General features: G+C 39.3%; 1 protein-coding gene across 10 annotated transcripts in view; it reads left to right on the top strand.

The window, feature by feature from the left end:
• Positions 1-20411, top strand: part of GPHN (gephyrin) — a 634470-nt gene that overhangs the window by 490251 nt on the left and 123808 nt on the right. The window lies entirely within an intron of this gene.

Genomic DNA, 20411 nt, shown 5'->3' with positions numbered 1-20411 from the left:
CTCAAACGCAGGTCTCTAGCATGGAAGGCAGGAATTCTAGCCCGTAACCGTCATTGGCTCAAAGCACCCATGAACTCTTCTCATAAGAAGTGGGGTCACGTCAGCTGCACTGCTGCTGCGCCTCACTAAGTCAATCCTGTAAGCCCTGGGCGGGTGCACAGACAGAAAAGTCCTTCAGCCACTAATGACAGATGGCAGTTTGCGTCTGCCCACATTGCTTCAAAAGAAAGGCCTAGTGATCCACTTGATAAAAAACAGTTACTGAAAATCCCATGGATCACAATTCTAGTCTCACGCACACATGACTGCCTGAGTTGGAATCTGCTCATTGGCAATTGATTAAACAAAAGAGAGGGCTGGGAACACTAGGTGAGGAATATAATTTACCAGGACTCTGTCTAAAATGCCTTTTTTGTCAGAATGAGAAATAACTAATGTATCTGATAATCATATTTTCCTGTGGTGGAAAACACATATGTAAAATTCAATTAATTTGCTCTTGAAATCACTATGCAGTCAGTCTTCTAATACCACTTTTTCAGCTTCATCTGTCTTCTCATTTTCTTCTCTCAATACATTCAGAGCGGCTTATAGAAAGACAATGGAAAGGTACTCTTTCCCAGTATTTCCTGTTTTTAAAAACCAGGAACTTTCATTTCTAAAAATTTAGCATAAAAGTTATGTTTAGGGTTAGTTTTTTTAGTTGTAGTTATTTTACTTTGATTAACATGTAACTTTTTCATTGTTTCCCCTTGTTACTAAAAACAACAGAAAAGGATTGATTCATTCATCGAATCGTAAAATATTCGACCTGGAGAACACCTGTGCAGCCTGTCTTATCAATTAGGACACTCAGGCTTGGACAGGACAGCCAAGAGGGAATAGGATCAAGTCTCAAGACTTCCATTCTTTTTTTATTCCATAACAGTGCTCTTCCAGTATCAACTTTTTAAAGTAGGTAACATATCAAATTATATTGCATTAAAATTTTAAAATCTAAAGCATAGAAATAATAGATACCAGCCTATAGCTCTTTGGTCTCTACCCTACTTAGACAAATATTGTCATTCTTGTCCTACATCTTTTAGATCTATATATCAGTAAGTTTAAACCTTTTCTATTAGTTTACTCCTAGTGAAAGAAAACAGATGATAGGAAATTACAAGTCTACATGATTCCAGAAATCAATTTAAATGAAACAATTTTACTTCTGCTATTAAATGCAGGTATTTGGGTAATTATTGTTATGTATTGACACTAACATAGTTTAAGAAAATATGAAGCTAATCTTCAGCTGGAAATTTTTTAATAATGCTTTACCTATTGTGGAAATTAACTATTCCTGACTGCTGTAATGTCAAGGGAGTTTCCCTTCGTATGCAGCATTTAAAAAATCATACTTTGCATGCTGTATCACATTTAGACAGAAACCCCAGGCCTTTTAAGGGAAAAATAAAGAGAGGAAGTGTTGAAAATGGCCATTTCTGTTTTCCCTCTTGACAAAAAATTCCATCAGACGATTCATTGTTCCCTTCAGGTGCTTTTTTTCTCCTTCATTTGTAAATTAAATCAGTTGTCACTTATAAATCAGCCAATTCTTCTTGCATGGGTAATTTCTTTGTCACATAACTCTACCCATGATGCTGAAAATTAAAACTAAGGTTTGATTCAACTTTTGAATCAGATCAAGCTTATGTTTTTAAGACAAAAGATCATTTTAATTAGAATTATAAGGCACTTTAGTTTGGTGTTTTAAAACCATCACTATATATAAGAACGTTGTTGTTGTTGCTGTTATCAGATGCCATCGAGTCATTCTGACTCAGAGACCTCACTTAACAACAGAGTCAAGCACTGCCTGGTTCTGTGCAGTGTTCACTATCATTGCAAGCCATCGTATCAATCCATCTCATTGAGGGCCTTCCTTCCTCCTTTGCTCTGACCCACAACCAAGAATGATGTTCTTCCGGAACTGGTCCTTCCTGATTGCATGTGCAAAGTTCATGATACAAAGCCTCACAGCCTTACTTTTAAAGAACATTCCAGCTAAACTAAATCCAAGACATTAGTTCACTGTCTGAAAGTATATTCCGTATCCTTCACCAATATTATAATTCAAATGCATTCATTCTTCTCAGGTCTTCCTTATACAATGTACAGATTTCACATGCATGTCAAGCAATTGAAAATGCCATGACTGGGGTCAGGTGCACCTTAGTCCTCAAAGTGGCATCTTTGCTCTGTGATCTTTATTTTCTGTATTTATTTGTAACCTTTTTGTATGTGCACTTCAACAAACATGTCTGTTTATCAGTTCCTCTTTTTCTCTTTTTTAAAATAGGTTAATAGCATATAATTAATATACCATAGATGTGTAATATATGATCTATAATTTAATAGATCGTGCTATTTGATAGTTCAGTCATATTAAGAGGAGTCATTCAGTCTTCACCACAGTCAAGTTCAGAACATTTTCTTCTGTCTCATACTCATTGTTAGCAAACTTTCAATAAAATTCATTCACAAAGGCAAGACCATGCCTTCCAGACTAAAACATGGCACAACAAAGCTAAGAAAGCATTAAAATACTAAATATATGGTAGTCCTGGGTCACCATTCATTGAGCACCTTGCAAGCAAGAGATCCAAACCAAAGTCCAACCACCACCAAGTCTGTAACCTTGGAATAGCAGCCATCTGCTTCTGACCTGGCAGCATCTCAGCCTTAAAGGCAAGGGAGTGTGTCCATTCCTCATATCTGCTACAAGTGAGTGTAAAGTACAGCCCAGTTTGCTGAATGGGGTTTCCACGTCGAATCCTTCTGGTGTGGCCTATGAAGAATGTGGTACACTTACCAACGACAGCCTACAGGTGATCAACAAATATGTAAAAATGTTCACGATCATTCATAATAAGATAAATACAAAATAAAACAACAACGAGATAACATCCTGCACCAAAACCTTTGGCAAAATGCAATACAACAGAAAATCAAAAATGCTGGAGAGTATGTGCCGAGATAGGAATGCTTTCACATTGCCGGTAGAACTGTAGAATTGTGCAAGCATCCTGGAAATCAGTATGGCACTTCCTCAAACAAATGCCAATACAGGAAACATACGATCCAGCAATCTCTCTTCTAGGTGCATATACCATAAAGAAATGAAGAATATAACACAAACAGACTTATGTTAACCTATACTTACTGCAGCAATTTCCACAATAACAAAAACATGGAAACAACCAAAAACCCCAACTGCAGAAGACTGGCTAAACAAGCTGTGGTATATTCATACTATGGAATTTTATGCATTAGGAAAAAGTGATAACTTTATTAAACACTGCAAGACAGACAAAACTAGAGAACATTAGGCTTAGCAAACTCAGTCATACAAAGATAAATATTTAATATCACCAGTGTTATAAGGAAAAACAAAGAACAATAAATGTGGTTTATACATCAGTAGGCAAAACTGATGACTATGAGGAGGCCAGGGACAGAGGTAGGACCAGAGACGAGGGAGGTTTGGGAGGGAGGGACCAAAAAAGGCAGGATTTCATAGGATATTGTTGTGGATTTCATTTCTCGGGCTGTGTAATAGAAATGTATGTTTCTTTACAAATGAATAAATCCCTCCAGATTCCTTTTCCCCCAAAACCTAAATAGTGGTTTGAATGGCTTTAATAAAAAAAGAAGAGGAAAGATATAACTGAGGGGGGGGGGAAGAGGACCTGATGCAGAGGGCTTAAGTGGAGAGCAAATGCTTTGAGAGTGATTAGGGCAAAGAATGTACAGATGTGCTTTATACAATTGATGTATGTATATGTATGGATTGTGATAAGAGTTGTATGAGCCCCTAATAAAATGTTTATTAAAAAGATATAATTGAAATGGACTTGGAGTCTTTAGTGACAAACAAGTTCATGTCAAAGGGGAAAAAAAAGAAGATGCTGGTGTGCCTCGAAAGGACAGATTCTAAAGTCTCAGTTGTCTACATCACTCAATAGGGGTCATGAAGGGTGGATAGAAATTAGGTCTAATTGTACACCAGTTAGGAACATACTTATGTGTAATATCTAAAGAAGTCTTTTCCAGAACAATTGCTCAATGCAATACTTCATTTGATTTCTTGACTACCACTTTCATGGCCATTTTTGTGGATCCAACTAAAATGAAATCCTTGACAATTTCGATCTTTATCATTAAGTAGTTTATTGGTCCTATTGTGAAGACCTTTGTTTGTGTCCAGGCAGAATCCTTACTGAACACAGTAGTCTGCAATTCATCAGCAAGCAAGGTTGTGTCATCTGCATATCACAGGTTGTTACTGAGCCTTCTTCCAATCCTGATGCTGCATTTTTCTTCATATTGGCAAGTTTCTCCAATTAGTTGCTTAGCATATGGATTGAGTAAGTATGGTGAACAAATACAACCCTGATGCACATCTTTCCTGGCATATTCTCTTCTTCTGTTCAAATGATTGCCTCCTATTCAATGTACAGGTTTCACATGATCACAATGAAATGTTCCAGAATTCACCGTCTTCTCAATGTTACCCATAGTTTGTTATGATCCGTACAGTCAAATGCCTTTGCATAGTCTTCTGATCTTCCTGAATCATTCAATATTTTGCTCATCCCACTGCCATCAGGTCAATTCCAACCTATAATGACCCTGTATAGGATTTCCAAGATTGTAAGTCTTTACAAGGGCAGAATGGCCTCAGCTTTTACACAAGGAATCGCTGGTAGATTTAACCACTGATCTTGTGGTTGGCATCTCACCTGACTACCATCAGAGCACCTTATTTTGCCCATAGAATTCTTCAGTATGACAACTTAAGCTTGGATTTTTCTCCAGTTCTTTCAGCTTGTAAAATTCTGAACCTGTTTTTCCCTTTGGTTTTCTAACTCCAGGATTTTGTACATTTCGTTATAATATTTTGTCTTCTCAAATAAACCTTTGTAATTTCCTGTCAAGAGAACCCTAACACATCATCCCAGGTCCAATAGGCGCAATTGTACAGCGATAATAAGTAAAGATTATAGTAAAGTCATAGAGAGCATGAGAGATAGAAGAGAGATTGAAATAATGAAGTCAGATGCATTTCATGGTAGCATGCTCACCTCAGCCTCACTTGGTGGTCTACGTGGAGAAAGAGAGATTTATTGCTAACCAAGGCTCATATATTCTCTGGGACGTGCAGGCCCCTAATTATAGATAAAGACATACGTCACAGAAAGGGTTGTGCTATAGGTAATACATTAACGGGAGGGGGTCACCTAGGGGTTCATACACTGTTGGAAGAGGAGGGAATAAGAGTATACATGTAACAAGATGGGCCAACTCTAGATTCATGATGATGGCTTAACTTTGGATGTCACTGAGCAGGTTTGACCTGTTCTCTGGATCTCCATAGAAACCGTTATCAGTAGGGTGTGAACCCCACCTACAGGGAACAGACTGATGATCACAAGCCTTTAGGGAGAAGTAGCCCATTGTCCTTAACAGCAGGGAGTGGGTCCCTCTTGGGTGGGACAAGATAATAGTATGGCAACTGACTGCCTTCAAGGAGGATGTCTCTAACCATCTGACCTCCCACCATATTGCTGGCAAAAAGCCTCCAATGTTTGGCATGTCTTTGGGGGAGACCAAGGGGGGGGGGAGTCTCTTTATGATCCCACAATTTCCTCTTTAGCTCTTTTAGAGTGTGGCTTCTCTACACTCTAATGCAAATTTAGGAGTCTCTTCTGGCATCCACTTTGGGTTTTTTCTCTTTTCTTTCCAGTCCCTTTAATGGCTCTTTTCAGTCTTCATATGAAAATTTCTTGTAATTCTTATGGTCTTTGGTCATTAATATTCTATGTGTCAAATCTGTTCATAAGATGAACTCTTGATTAGGGCAAAGAATGTACAGATGTGCTTTATACAATTGATGTATATATATGTATGGACTGTGATAAGAGTTGTATGAGCCCCTAATAAATTGTTAAAATAAAAATAAATTACAAATAAAACTCAAAAAAAAAAAGATGAACTCTTAAGCTCAGGTGGAATATATTCAGGGTCATATTTTGACCCGTCTGGACATGTTCTCATACTCTTCAGCTTCACCCAGAACTTGTATATAAGCAATTGATGATCTCTTCCACAGTTAATCCCTAGCCTTGCTCTGATTCACATTGCTAATATTCTCTGTTGCCTCTTTCCACAAATATAGGGATCCTGTGTATTCTATCTGGTGAGATCAACATGTGCAGTCACTGTTTATGTTGTTGAAAAAGATACAATGAAGAAGTCAAGTTCTAGCTTTCAATCTGCAGCATTTTTTCTGTAATCAAGGTCATGTTTTCCAACTACTGATCCTTCTAACTTTTTCATTCCAATAACCAATAAATCTTGATTACATGTGTAGATCAGTTTCAAACTGAAGAATTTGATGGAAATCTTTACTTTATTCATCATTGCCTCCAGTTGTTGGTGAGTAATTTGAATGATAATGATATTTACTAGTCTTCCTTGTAATAGTATCAATATTATCCTATCTCAACTAGCATTGTACTTCAAGATATAGCTAAAATGTTCTTTTTGATGATGACGGTGATACAATTCCTCTTGAACTTGTTATATCAGCATTGTTGCGGTTGTCAGGTGCCTTTCCTACTCATAACGACAGTGTACAATAGAACAAAACACTGCCCAGCCTTGCAACGACCTCACAATTTTTGTTGTCTTCAAGCCCATCATTGCTGCCTTTGTGCCAATCCATGTTGTCAAGGGTCTTCTTTTTCACTGCCCTTCTTCTATGCCAAGTGTGATGTCATCCTTGTGCCAGCATACTAAGCCACATCCTTTGACCATTTTAAATGGCCAACACCTGTCCGTTTCGGTTCACTAAGACCTACAATATCCATCTTTGTGCATTCCATTTCCTAGACAAGTTCGAATTTTCCTAGAGTTGTAATTTGTACCTTCCACACTCTGAGTATTGTTTTCACCTGCTGCTTCTTAAGTGTGAGCCATCAGCAAATAAAGCCCTGAATGCTTTGCTCTAGCCACATCATTGCAGGTGACTCTGCTTTTAGGAGACTGCTCTTCTTCAGCTGTGTTTTGAGTGCCTTCACACCTGAAGGTTTCATCAGGTGGCACCATTACCAGACCATGTTTCACAGTTGATAACGTTTTTCAGAAGTGGACTCCCTTTTTTCTTAGTTTCTCTCCATCTGGAAACTGCAATGAACCTGACCATTCCGGGTGACTCTGCTGGTCTCACTAGTGCCATAGCTTTCCCCGTCCCAGTAACAAGCAAGCTACTGCAGTATAGTAAGCTGACGAGATGAGTGGTGGACATACCTCTTATTACAAACTTTTAAATAACTAATACTAAACTTGCTTTTCACCTCTGTAATACTTATTTCTTCTCTCTCGAATACATCCCTTCGTCATCCCCATTGCTGTTATATAATCTTAGGTCCTTATTGCTAACTTCCTGGATTATTGCTATTGTCTCCCTGTTTCACTACTATCTTTCCAATTCCATCTCCAATTCAATGGCAAATTTGTTGTTAGTACTCCCTGCATACAATTCTTCAGTAATCTTCCCCGTAATATCCATCTCCGAGACAGGTCATATTATCGAATTTCTTAGATTTTTCAGTTTGTTCTCTTACCTCTTTCTCATGAGCAATTCCTTTTTCCTAAGCTTGTCATGCTGTCTCTTAACCTCTGAAGCTTTGTCTGTCGTATCTTTTGCTTGGAACAACTTTAGCCTACTTTTTGCCCAGCTAACGACTAAGTGTACTTTTCTGATCAGCCCTCCAATGGCTCTTATTTCTAAAAACTGTTCAGAAGACACTACCTCCATGTCCTACCTGCGTTGAGTACTCTTACTCTGTGTCTGCCTCGCATCTAGCTTGCATGTTTTATAATAGAACTTGTCGTATTTGCTCACTGTCAGTACGCCCTAATAAATATTCTAAGTGTGAATCACTATAAACTGAATTGTTATACACCAATACAATCTATAATGCTCTTATTGATGGAAAGGATATTTTTCCCTGGGTGAGAGGTCAGAGAGAAAGAGAGAGAATAAGAAGCTCATTCGTATTGAATTTTAAAATGTCATCTTTAGAAAAGAGGTTTCCATTTTAATGAGCAAACCTTCATAGACCATTTTGGTTTCTGTTAGATGCGCCTCTGAGATTAAGTCTCAAGTTTTCCTGTTAACTATCCCATATATATATGCACAGATTTATTCCAAATAAAACATTTGAACATGCCTCTGTGTTCAGTAATACCCTTACCTTAGTCTCATCAAAGGGCCTTCCCCAAAAGGATCCAATCAAAACAGTTTGGGGGCCACTTAAATTGGGGACCAGTTACATTCAGAAAGCTCAGAGAGTGAGCCGCTTTGGACCAGAAGTAAAATGGGTCATCTTACTTGATGTTTCTCAAAGAACACAGAATTATCATGGAAGCTTGTTATGAAAAACTTTTCATTGAAAACTGCATTGGTAAGGAAAAGGTTGTGCTAACGAACTTTTCCCCCATCAGAACAGTGCACCCGCTCGTTCTGAGAGTAACAAGGGCTGTCCGTGAGAGTTTCATTAGGAAACCTTACCCCACCCACCCTATATCCCTAACCTTGCCTCTTCCAAGTTCTTTTTGTTCCCCAAACTAAAAGTACATTTCAGAGGAACATGATTTGAGTCTCGATAGTATGCCAAAAGTACCATTTTGATGCGGCCTAAATAAAGAAGCACAGGATTCTCCAGGAGAGAGAAGCTAGAAACACTGCTTTTAGCAGTGTGCAGATCTAGGTGAAGCTAGAAAATAGCTCTATGTTTTGGTATTTTTGTGTAATAAAGGTTTCTATGATTTTATCACCTTTTTTTACTGCCCTTCTTGTTTCATTTCATCCATCAATCACTGAGCAAGACAATTATTTTGAGAGTTGAGAGTTCTCTGACATACCAAGCATTTGCCCAGGCATCTGCTCTAACATCCACAACTGCAAGAGTCCCTAGAGTAGAACCAGTGGTCTGTGTGAGGGATTCCGAACCACTGACTCTATACACCAGTTTGGGACAACACACCCACTGCTGTGGAGTCGATTCTGACTCATGACAACCCTACAGCGCAGAGTAGAACCGTCCTCGAGGGTTTCCAAGACGGTAGCTCTTTACCAGAGTGGTCCCATCTGCCTCTTACACAGGGACTGATGAATTTAAACTGCAGACTTTCCTTAGCAGTCCGATGCTTAACTCAGTGTGCCACTAGTGTCCCTTTGGGGGACTGTAACTCAAATCACTGCCATAGTTGATTCCCTCTTAAAGTGACCCTACAGGACAGGATAGAACTGCTCCTGTGGGTTTTGGAGCCTGTAACTTTTAACGGGAAAAGAAAGCCTCATCTTTCTCCCGAGAAGCATCCTGGTGGTTTCAAACAACTGACCTCAAGGTTAGCAACCCAACACATAGCTCATTGCACCACCAGGGCTACATGGAAATGACAATGTTCTTAAAAGTAGACAGATGGTTTTGAGTAAAAATGTCTAGAACCCAGATCTCTTGACTGGTGTTCTTTCTACTATAGCAAGTATGTGCACACAGAGAGAGCGGGAATACTGCCAACAAGTCAACTCTGACTCATAAAGACCAAGCATTTCAAATCAATATGAAAATTATTCTTACTAAGCAAGTGCCGAGATATGCATGCATGCAGAAAATGTATTTGTCTTCTATTTTTAATCCATTTTTTAATTATAAATGCACTTTCTTTTGTCCCTAGTTTGTCCTTTAGCCTCTCTTACTTTCAGCTGCTATCTGTAAGCAAGGTCTCCAGAGAGCAAGACGCATTGCTCTTGTTATAAATAGCCTTCCTTCGGTTTCTTGGGAGGGGCGTACCTACCATAACAATAGGTGGTGGTATCTGTGAGGCTGCCGTTTAAGATTCAGCTACATTATTTGTGAGCGTGTGAGATGAATAAATTACAACCTTACATTTGGTGAGGTGCTCCTGTAATTTCGAGGTAGATTAAAGTGGTTTGGCACTGTTCCCAATGTTTCTTAGTTAACACTGAAAAAAGTAACCAGTTTTTAATAAAAAGGAGTCTGCTGTCTTTGGAGCTTTATTTGGACTAAGGACTTCAGCATCTCGTGTGTGTGTGTGTGTGTGTGTGTGTGTGAGAGAGAGAGAGAGAGAGAGAGAGAGAGAGAGAGAGAGAGAGAGAGAGAGAGAAACCTTAAGCTTTGCTGTTGAAACTCACTTTATAGCAGAGGAGTGTCTCTTTCTCAAAACTGACTGCAGCACAGAGGCCTGGCTCCTGTCTCAGACTTAGTAGCTGCTGAAGAAGATAAGTCATTGTCTTAAGCAGAGATTCCCTGCCCTCTAGAGGGAATTCAAGAGCCTCTGGTTCAAGCAGTAGAAAATCCTCACCAAGGTGATTCAGGAGTCTTTAATGCCTCCTGACTGTTCAGGGACTATCAGGGCATAAAGAAAAAGAAAGTAAGATCTCCTGGGAGAGGCTTTGTCTGTAGACATAACTTATTATGTCCTCTACCTCTTACCTGCTGAGAGCCTTTGAGCAAGCTATATAGCCTTTCTGAGTCTTTTATCTGTCATATAGAAAATAGAAATAATGTCTGCCCAATAGAGTTATTATTAAAAGAGAAAATATCACTTTAGTTCTCACTAAACTGCTATACCTGAAATTGTATCGTTAGTATTCTTTGCTTCTTCTCTACATGAGATTCCAAGATGAGGCCTGAGAGAAAAAAACCAAACACATGCACTGGAGTCCATTCCACTCAAATAAGAATTTGTAAATTACCGACAAATCATTTGTAAATTACCAACAATCAAAGCTAGAATAACAAACCCACTGCTATGGAGTCGATTCTAATTTATAACAACTCTATGCCCTACTAATTTCTCTACTTGCAATTTTAGTGAGACGGAAATCATTGTATTTTCATATATAAATAATTGTATTTTCATATCCCACAGTATTTCTCCAAAGTCAGTAGCATAGTTGATATATTTTGTATGTAATTTATTTTGGATACCATCAAGGAGCTTTGTCTCACATACATTTTTTCCCATATCTTTTTCTTATTGGTTTATGCCCTTTTTAATAAAATATTTCTGATATATTTCTGTTGTTTCTTTATAATCACAGGACTATCTTACAAGATCAATCAATGTCAAAAAGTTATTATTTTTTTATATTTATTTGTGTTTTATTGACTATGTCAAGGCATTTGACTGGGTGGATCATAAATTTTAGGTAACTTTGAGAACAGGAATTCCAGAACACTTGACTATGCTTATTCAGAACTTGCACATGAACTAAGAGGCAGTTGTGTAAGCAAACCAAGGGAATACCACCTGGTTAAAATCAGGAAAGGTGTGTGACAGGTTTATATACTCAGAGTTATTATTCTTGTAATAGTGCAGTAAGCCAAAACCAAACCCACTGTCATCGAATCCATTCTGACTCATAGCAATCTTATAGGTTAGACTAAAACTGCCCATTTGGGATTCTGAGGTGGTAATTTTTCTTTTTTTTTTTTTAATTAAATGCTTTTATTGGGGGCTCATATCTCTTATCACAATCCATACATTCATCCATTGTGTCAAGCACATTTGCACATGTGCTGCCATCATCAATTTCAAAGCATTCTCTTCCCACTAGAGCCTCTAATATCAGCTCCCCACTTCTCCCTGCCTCCCCCCCCACCCTCCCTCATGAACCCTTAATAAGTTATAGATTATTATTTTCATATCTTACATTGTCCTCTGTTGCCCCTCACCCACATTTCCATTGTTCATCCCCCTGAGAGGGGGTTATGGATTGATCTAGTGATTTCCCCTTTCTCCCCACACCCTCCCCTAGTCCTCCTGGTATCTCTACTCTCATTTTTGGCCTTGAGGGATTTATCTATCCTGGATTCCCTGTGTTACTGGCTCTTATCTGTAGCAGTGTGCATGTTCTGGTCTAATCCAGGTTGTAAGGTAGAATTGAGGTCATGATAGTGAGGTGAAGGAAGCACCAAAGAACTAGAGGGAAAAAATTAATTAATTTTTTTAAAAAGAACTAGAGGAAAGTTGTGTGTTTCATCGGTGCTCTGCTGCATCCTGACTGGCTCATCTCTTCCCTGTGACCCCTCTGTGAGGGCATGTCCAATTGTCTACAGATGGGCATTGGGTCTCCACTCCATGCCCCACCCAACACACCCCTCCCCCCCATTCACATTGGGTATGATTTTGTTCTGGATCTTAGATGCCTGATCCCTGATCCCATTGACACCTCATGATCGCACAGGCTAGTGTGCTTCTTCCATGTGGGCTTTGTTGCTTCTGAACTAGATGACCACTTGTTTATTTTCAAGCCTTTAAGACCCCAGATGCTGTATCTTTTGATAGCCAGGCACCATCAGCTTTCTTCACCACGTTTGCTATGCACCCTCTTTGTCTTCAGCAATCGTGTCGGGAAGGTGAGCATCACAGAATGCTGGATTATTAGAACAAAGTGTTCTTGGGTCAAGGTAGTACTTGAGTCGAAGCCCAAAGTCCATCTGCAACCTTAATTCTTAACATATAGATATGAGTACATAGTTCTAGTCCCCTCTTATTATATATAAATATATTTACATTTGTACATCCCTGTATTTAGACCTCTATAAATGTCCTTTGCCTCCTGGTTCTTTCCTCTATTTCCTGTTACTTTCCTCTTGTCCCATCATCATGTTCGGCCTTCATTCGGGTTTAGTAATTCCTCACTGCTACATTGCCCTTGATTAAGCCCTAGTAGGCATCCTACACCCTTCTCTCACTGATTTTAGTTCATTTGTTCTTCCCTTGTCCCTGGGTTGGTCCCTCCCCTCTTCCTTTCTCCCACCTCCCCTTTTCCATATCCCCCCAGAACCATTGGTCCCAATCTTTTCTCTCCGGATTGTTTATCCCGCCTATCTTATCTAGATAGACATGCAGGGACATTAATAAGTGCAAAAACCAGGCAAAGCCAAATAAAGCAACAAAGGAAGTCAAGATCAATAAAACAATAACAACAAATTACTAAAAAGAGAGCCACTGATAGAATGGAAAAACCTATAAATAGTTCAAGGTCTGTTTGTTTTCCAGTCAGGTCTGATGGGGTGCCACACTCTCTCCAGAGTCTATTTTTGGTATTCCCCGGGGCTTTAATCACTTTGCTGTTAGTGTTTCAACCCAGTGTGATGGGGTCAGGTTGTGCACAATTCCCACATTGTGTCTCCAGTGTTGTCCCCCACTGCGCTATAGTTTAGTGAATGATGTGTGTCTCATGGTAGGGCTGGCCCTATGGTCCTCTCTGTGCATTGTCTGCTCCAAGCAGGAATATCGTCCTTGGGCTTGGTGGGCCACGATGTCCTCCCCTCCCTCTCCATCCCTTTTCATTTCTCCCTGGTGCTCTAATCAGACACACCCGTCTCCCCAAGCTGTAGGCCTGGTGCTGTCCTCTGAAGTACATTCTTCTTTGGGATGGGCGGGGGGGGAGTCCACATAGTTGAGATTGGAGCCGGCCCCACAGACCTCTCTATTGGTTCCCTGGTGCATGCTGGTATGTTGTATTCACATCTTGGTGCATCAGGTTTAAACCTGGTGTCTCTCCCTCTCCTGTGGAGATATAAATAATACCTTCCCCTTGGGTGGGTTAGTGCCTGCTCCTCCACTACCTGTGTCTGTGTTTTTCCCTTTCTCTTTCTTTCCCTCTCTTACTAGCTGGCTGCCATATGCTTCCCTGGATTGGGTTTGGCCCCTGTCATAGTTGCTGGACATCACCCAGGGATGTATGCACATAGTGGCTTTCTCCCTATGCCCCTTTTTTTCTTAAGCTGACCTCAGTGGACTCATGCTGTCCTTTTGTGCTTGGCTTACTTCACTTACCATAATTTCCTCCAGTTCTTCCCATACAATGTGCTTAATGTGTTCATTGCTGCTTTTTAGGGGTGTGTAGTACTCCATTGTATGTATGTACCACAGTTTTTTTGTTTGTGTTTTGCTTTTTTAATCATTTTATTAGGGGCTCCTAAAACTCTTATCACAATCTAAAAATACATCAATTGTGTAAAGCACATTTTTATATTCATTGCCCTGATCATTCTCAAAACATTTGCTCTCCATCTAAGCCCTTGGAATTAGCTCCTTATTTTCCATCTCACCACAGTTTTTGTATTCATTTGTCTATTGATGGAAATTTGGGTTGTTTCCAACTCCTTGAAATTGTGAACTGTGCCGTGATGAACACTGGAGCACAGATGTCTGGCCGTGGTTTGTTTCTTGCCTTGTCTGGGTATATGCCCAATAGGGGGATTGCTGGGTCATATGGTTTCTCAATCTCCATCTGTTACAGGTATCGCCAAATCTATTTCCATAATGGCTGTACATATCTACAGGTCCACCAGCAGTGGACGAGAGTTCCTATCTCACCTCAGCTCCTCCAACACTTGTTATTTTCTGAGTTTTTTAATTGGGCTGTCTTTGAGGCTCTTAAGTGGTATTTCATAGTTATTTTAATTTGCATTTCTCTTATGGCTAATGATTGGGAACATTTTCTCATATGTTTATTGCCCATTCATATTTCTGTCCCTGTGAAACTTCTGTTCAGGTCCTTTGCCCACCTCCTTAGTGGGCAATTGTAGATTTTAGTAATAAGGCCTTTGTCTGATGTGTCATTGCTAAAGATGTTTTCCAAGTCTGTGGGTTCTCTTAATTACTCTCTTGGTGAAATCTTTTGATGTACACAGGTGTTTTATCTTCAATATATCCCATTTGTCAATTTGTGACTCCTCTGTATTTGTATCCTTCCCTGTTTCCGATAGCCTATCTATTCCCTGTGCCAAGGTTCTCAGATTTGTCCCAATTCACTCATTAACGGCCCTAATAGTTTGGAGTTTTACCTTAATATCCGCCTTGAGTTTATTCTTGTGCATGGAGTGAGGAAAGGGTTTTGCTTCTTTTTTGTGCAGGTGGATACCATTTTTTCCAGTACTACTTATGAAGAGGGCAGCTTCCCATTTGATAGTTTTTGGGACCTTATCAAAAATCAGTTGTCTGAATGCTGATGTTTTTATTTCTGGGGTTTCAACAGTTTTCCATTGGTCTGAATATCTGTCGTTATACCAGTAAGGTGGTACATCTTTATGGGAGTAGATACCCCATCGTCTCCCAAGGTGTAGCAGGTAGATGTGCTAGGACTGCTGACCTGGTGATTAGAAGCCCAAATTATAACCCACTACTCCACCAGCGCTCTGAATAGGACATAATAGGATATATAGTTCAAAATTATGGAAATTATACTAAGAATTTTTTCCTGCATAGTATATGACTATGCAATAATGATTGAGAGACTACCTATAAAGAATAGTCAAATTGTTCAAATTCTAGAATGAGCATTTTGTTTATTTGTTTGAACCACACCCTAGCCAACAAATACACAACATGGTTATAAATCCAGTCAATATATCAGTGTACTTACCTGACTTAGTCGTGAAAAGGTTTCCACGGTGATAAGAGTTGTATAAGCCCCTAATGAAATGATTTTTTTTAAAAGACACCTATTATGCCAGTAAAAAAAAGAAAAAAGAAAAGTTTTCTAATTAGAGAAAAGAACAAGTACTTGTTCACCAATGAAACATTGTTAGAGACCCCAAAACATTTCAAATATTTTAAAACCTAATATTTCCTCAAAACTACATCTATCATTTCAATTAAATGAATTTTATATTTACATGATTAATTTTAAACTTTAATATTTTATATGCATATATATATAACAAATGTACTTTAAGGCACCTGACTCTCCAACCAAAGAATAGTTTATTACCAATTCCATTTGGTCTTTTTATATTAATGTCATGATTTGATCATCTTGGATAGAACATCTGTACTTGTTAGCAATCCCATGAGCTAGTTAACTTTTATGACGTACACCTGTGATACTTTCCTGCTCGTCACAGTAGTTCAGGTTCATCCTCAGATAAATAAAAAGAAAGGTACAACACAAAAACACTTGAACAAGCTGTGGGTTTTATAAGCATAAAGATTTTTTTGTTCTATCCCACAATTATGACTTCTGAGGTAACTAAAGATTAATTGTACTAGTTTTTGCCAAAGGAGAGCTTTCATCCCTGAACTATTTGATCTTTCTCACTTATACATAAGTAAACCCTATAAAGCATAAATGAGATCTATAATATGCCAAAAATTGGGGCTTGTTAGTCTTCAACTTATGCTGAAGATTTGAAAATAAATACTGAGATTAGCCATATTTTAGTGTTTGGAAAAATAATCATGAAGCTCTCTATATTATAATTCATTTAAACATGTTTAATACTTTATTGTGAGTTAGGTAAAGGTGGGCAGAGCACATCAATTTTCTATTCAACAATTCATAAACATTTTATTTCATGTCACTGTTTGCAATCTGCACAATGTAACATAACTCCTTCCTGTGTTTTCTGTTTCTATTCTTCCTTGTTTCCTAACCTTTCTGAACTTTGTCCTCAGATAAATGCTAAACGTTTAGTCTCAAATGGTTGGGTAGTCTAAGGTATGTGTATCTCCCCAGTGTTCTGTTTCACCTTATGTATTAGTTAGTTAAATATCGAGTCATGGGGTGAATTCCTTTCTGGTCCTGACAGGTGACAAAGAGATCCTTTGGAAAAGAATGGGCGGAGGGTTTTCTACCAGTCTTAAGTCTTTTACTGAATTGGCCACTCAGTCTTCATGTCTTCACTTTTCTTGGTATCAGCTAACACAGCTTCTACCAAATATCATTTAGCCAAAGTATCTTGGTGAGCATATGGATGACTTTAGGTAAAAATGTCTCATGTAGATTAGGTCTGATGGTGGTCAGAGGTCCATGAGAGTGGAAGGGTTGAAGGGTGGGGGGCAGAGGGGGAAAAAAAGAGAAGTAGATTCCAAGGGCTCAAGCAGAAAGAAAATGTTCTGAAAATAATGATGGCAGTACATGAACAAATGTGCTTGATGCAATCAATGTATGATGCAATTGATGTACTGATTGTTATAAGAGCTGTAAGAGCCCCCAATAAGATGATTTATTAATTTAAAAAAGAATTAAAGTCTCAAATAAATAAAGGTGTTGTGTTGCTGTGCTGTCACCGTGGACCTAGGTAAACTTTCAAAGGACTTATAACCAGTAGCAGCAGAATTCCCCATATCCGTGTTTTCTATTAGAACATTTCTTCTGCCCATGTTTTCTATTAGGAAGCTGGCCTGCTACCTGCCATACTCTTCTTCAGACTCCTCATTCCTAAAACCGAGAGTGTCTTTGTTAGCAAAGTGAGGCAAGGAAACAATGTTCTGAACTTGGAGCATTCCCTTGACTTCTTCCAAAGTCTTGTAAGAACTAATTATGTGGGGAACTTAACAACTGTGAAGTCATTTCTGAGAATTCACAAGGTACTTTTTGCCCCCAATGTGCAAAAGCCGCTCAGTTCTCCTAACACCTTGGGCCACAAGAAGCAATTATAATCTAGGCAAGAATAAATGTATAGCCAAATAATGGAAATACTTCCCTTTCAGCTTTTAGATAATACATTTGAGTTCAACATACACAAATCATACTTAACTTTAGAAGTTTCTCTGTCTTGATTTTTCACATAATGTATGATCATTGTCAGCCATTTGAATCTATAAAGACTCTTTCTGAAGATATTTTTTCAGACAAGTCATCCCAGGGTGAAAAAGTTACACTCCAGCCCTTAAATAATTCCTTAGTGACTATTATCATGCAAGAGTCTGTATCATCTATGAGTGCCCTGCTGAAAAATAATAACCTTCCGTTCACCACTCCTGCCACTCGGATTCTTATTGCATAATGAGCATCCCACACAATATAGTGTAAGTCATCAGCCAGCTCTTCCCACTTCCTTCTTCTCTCCCTTTAGAAAATCCTTCATTTGCATTTATGGTCCACGAGTACCAGTGATGTACAATCTTGTCTTTTAAGATTTCTGACATTCTATACAATCCAGAATGTGCATGTTTGTTTCATGATCTTAAAAAGTCAAGATATTTTATTTTGCAGAGCTTTCTGTATATAGTATGTATGTGGGAAAATAAAACAGAATGGACATTATTTCCTCACTATCTAAATTAAACAGGTTCGTAGTGCCTTAGCATACTGCCTGTCAGCAAAATAAACTGCGTGCTACATTCTGTGAAGAGCGGAACACTCCTACCACCAGATGTTCCTAAACAAGACGATTGTTGTTAGTGCTCCAACTCATGGCAAACCTTTGTACAGCAGAACAAGACACTGCCAGATCCTGCACCACACCCTCAATTGCTCTCGTGTTTGAGCCCACTGTTGCAGCTACAGGGTGAATACATCTTATCAAGGGACTTCCTCTTTTTCACTGCTCTTCCACCATTCAAAGCATGATGTCCTTCTCCAAGGAATGGCCTCTCCTGATAACAGCTCCAAAGTACAGGAAACAAAGACTCACCCATCTGGCCTTTAAGGAGCATTCTGGCAGTAATTCTTCCGAGATGGATTTGTTTGTTCTTTTGGCAGTCCAAGATTGTTCGTCAGCACCATAGTTCAGATGCATCCATTGTTCTTTATTTTTTTGTGGTACAGTAGAGATTATGTCAACTAGACACCCCTAGCTATGGGTAGAGTCAGATCCATCAATCAAATCACAGCCTCCTGACACTCACCGCCTTGATGACATAAGCCTTTTGCTGTAGGAGTAAGACTGGATACGATCTCTTTCTGCTCCCTTGACTTCCTCTTTGCTGGCACTGTGACTCACCTGAGACCTGTCGGTGCCATGCCATGTTTGCATCAACCTTGGATCCACGTGACTGTGCACCGCCAGCTTGTGAACTTTCTGCATTCTGCATTATTGCATGTGGATATGAGAACCTGAGAGAAACTATGGACTAGTATCCGAGTTGGACTGTAATGTATAATTACTTAATGTATAATTACTTCTTGATGTTAAGTTATTTATTACACATAGATAAGTGGCATTAGTTTCTTTTGACTACCCAGTCTAACACAGTGTTCCTTATCTACTACCCAATTTTCACATGCATATGAGGCAACTGAAAATGCCATGGCCTTTAAGACCCCAAGGCTCGAAGGTAAACAAGCGGCCATCTAGCTCAGAAGCAAAAAAGCCCACATGGAAGAAGCACACCAGCCTGTGTGACCACAAGGTATAGAAGGGATCAGGTATCAGGCATCAAAGAACAAAAAGTCATATCATTGTAAATGAGGAGAGTGCAGATTGGGGACCCAAAGCCCATCTGTAGGCAACTGTACATTCCCTTACAGAAAGGTCACAGGGAGGAGATGAGCCAGTCAGGGTGCAGTGTAGCAACGATGAAACATACAACTTTCCTCTAGTTCTTAAATGCTTCCTCCCCCCACTATCATGTCCCAATTCTACCTTACAAATCCGGCTAGATCAGAGGCTGTACACTGGTATAGATAGGAACTGGAAGCACAGGGAATCCAGGGCAGATGATCCCTTCAGGACCAGTGGTGAGAGTGGCGATACTGGGAGGGGAGAGGGAAGGTGCGGTAGAAGTGGGGAACCAATTATAAGGATCTACTTATAACCTCCTCCCTGGGAGACGGACATCAGGGAAGTGGGTGAAGGGAGACATGGGACAGTGTAAGATATGACAAAATAATAATGTATAAATTATCAAGGGATCATGAGGGAGATTGGAATGGGGAGGGAGGGGGAAAATGGGGAGCTGATACCTAGGACTTAAGTAGAAGGCAAATGTTTGGAGAATGATGATGGCAACAAATGTACAAATGTGCTTGACATACAAGGGATGTATATATGGATTGTGATAAAAGTTGTGTGAACCCCAAATAAAATGATTTTTTATAAAGGAATACCATGGCTTGGGGCAGGCATACCTCAGTCCTCAATGTAACATCGTTGCATTTCAATACTTTAAAGATGACTTGACTGCTGCTTCTTGAGCATCCATTATGGATCCAAGCAAGACAAAACCCTAGACAATTTTAACCTTTTCTCTGCTTACAATGTCCAGTAATGAGAATTTTGGTTTCTTTACATTGAATTATAATGTAAACTGAAGACTTCAGTCCTTGATCTTCATCAGCAAGTGCTTCACTTGCTCCTCACTTTCAGCAAGAAAGATTGTGTCATCTTCATATCACAAATTGTTAATAAACCTACTCTAATCCTGATGCTGCATTCTCCATATAATCCAGCTTCTCTCATGATGGGCTCAGCATACAGATTGAATAAGTATGGGATAGGAAACAGCCATGATATACACCTTTCCTAAGATGAGCCCTGGTAATGTAGTAGTTGTTCATTGGGCTGCTAACCACAAGGTCAGCAGTTCGAAAC

Source organism: Tenrec ecaudatus, chromosome 14, assembly GCF_050624435.1.
Source record: "Tenrec ecaudatus isolate mTenEca1 chromosome 14, mTenEca1.hap1, whole genome shotgun sequence".
NCBI lineage: Eukaryota > Metazoa > Chordata > Mammalia > Afrosoricida > Tenrecidae > Tenrec > Tenrec ecaudatus.
Note: the sequence above shows the minus strand (reverse complement) of the source record. Positions and strands in the feature narration are given on the sequence as shown.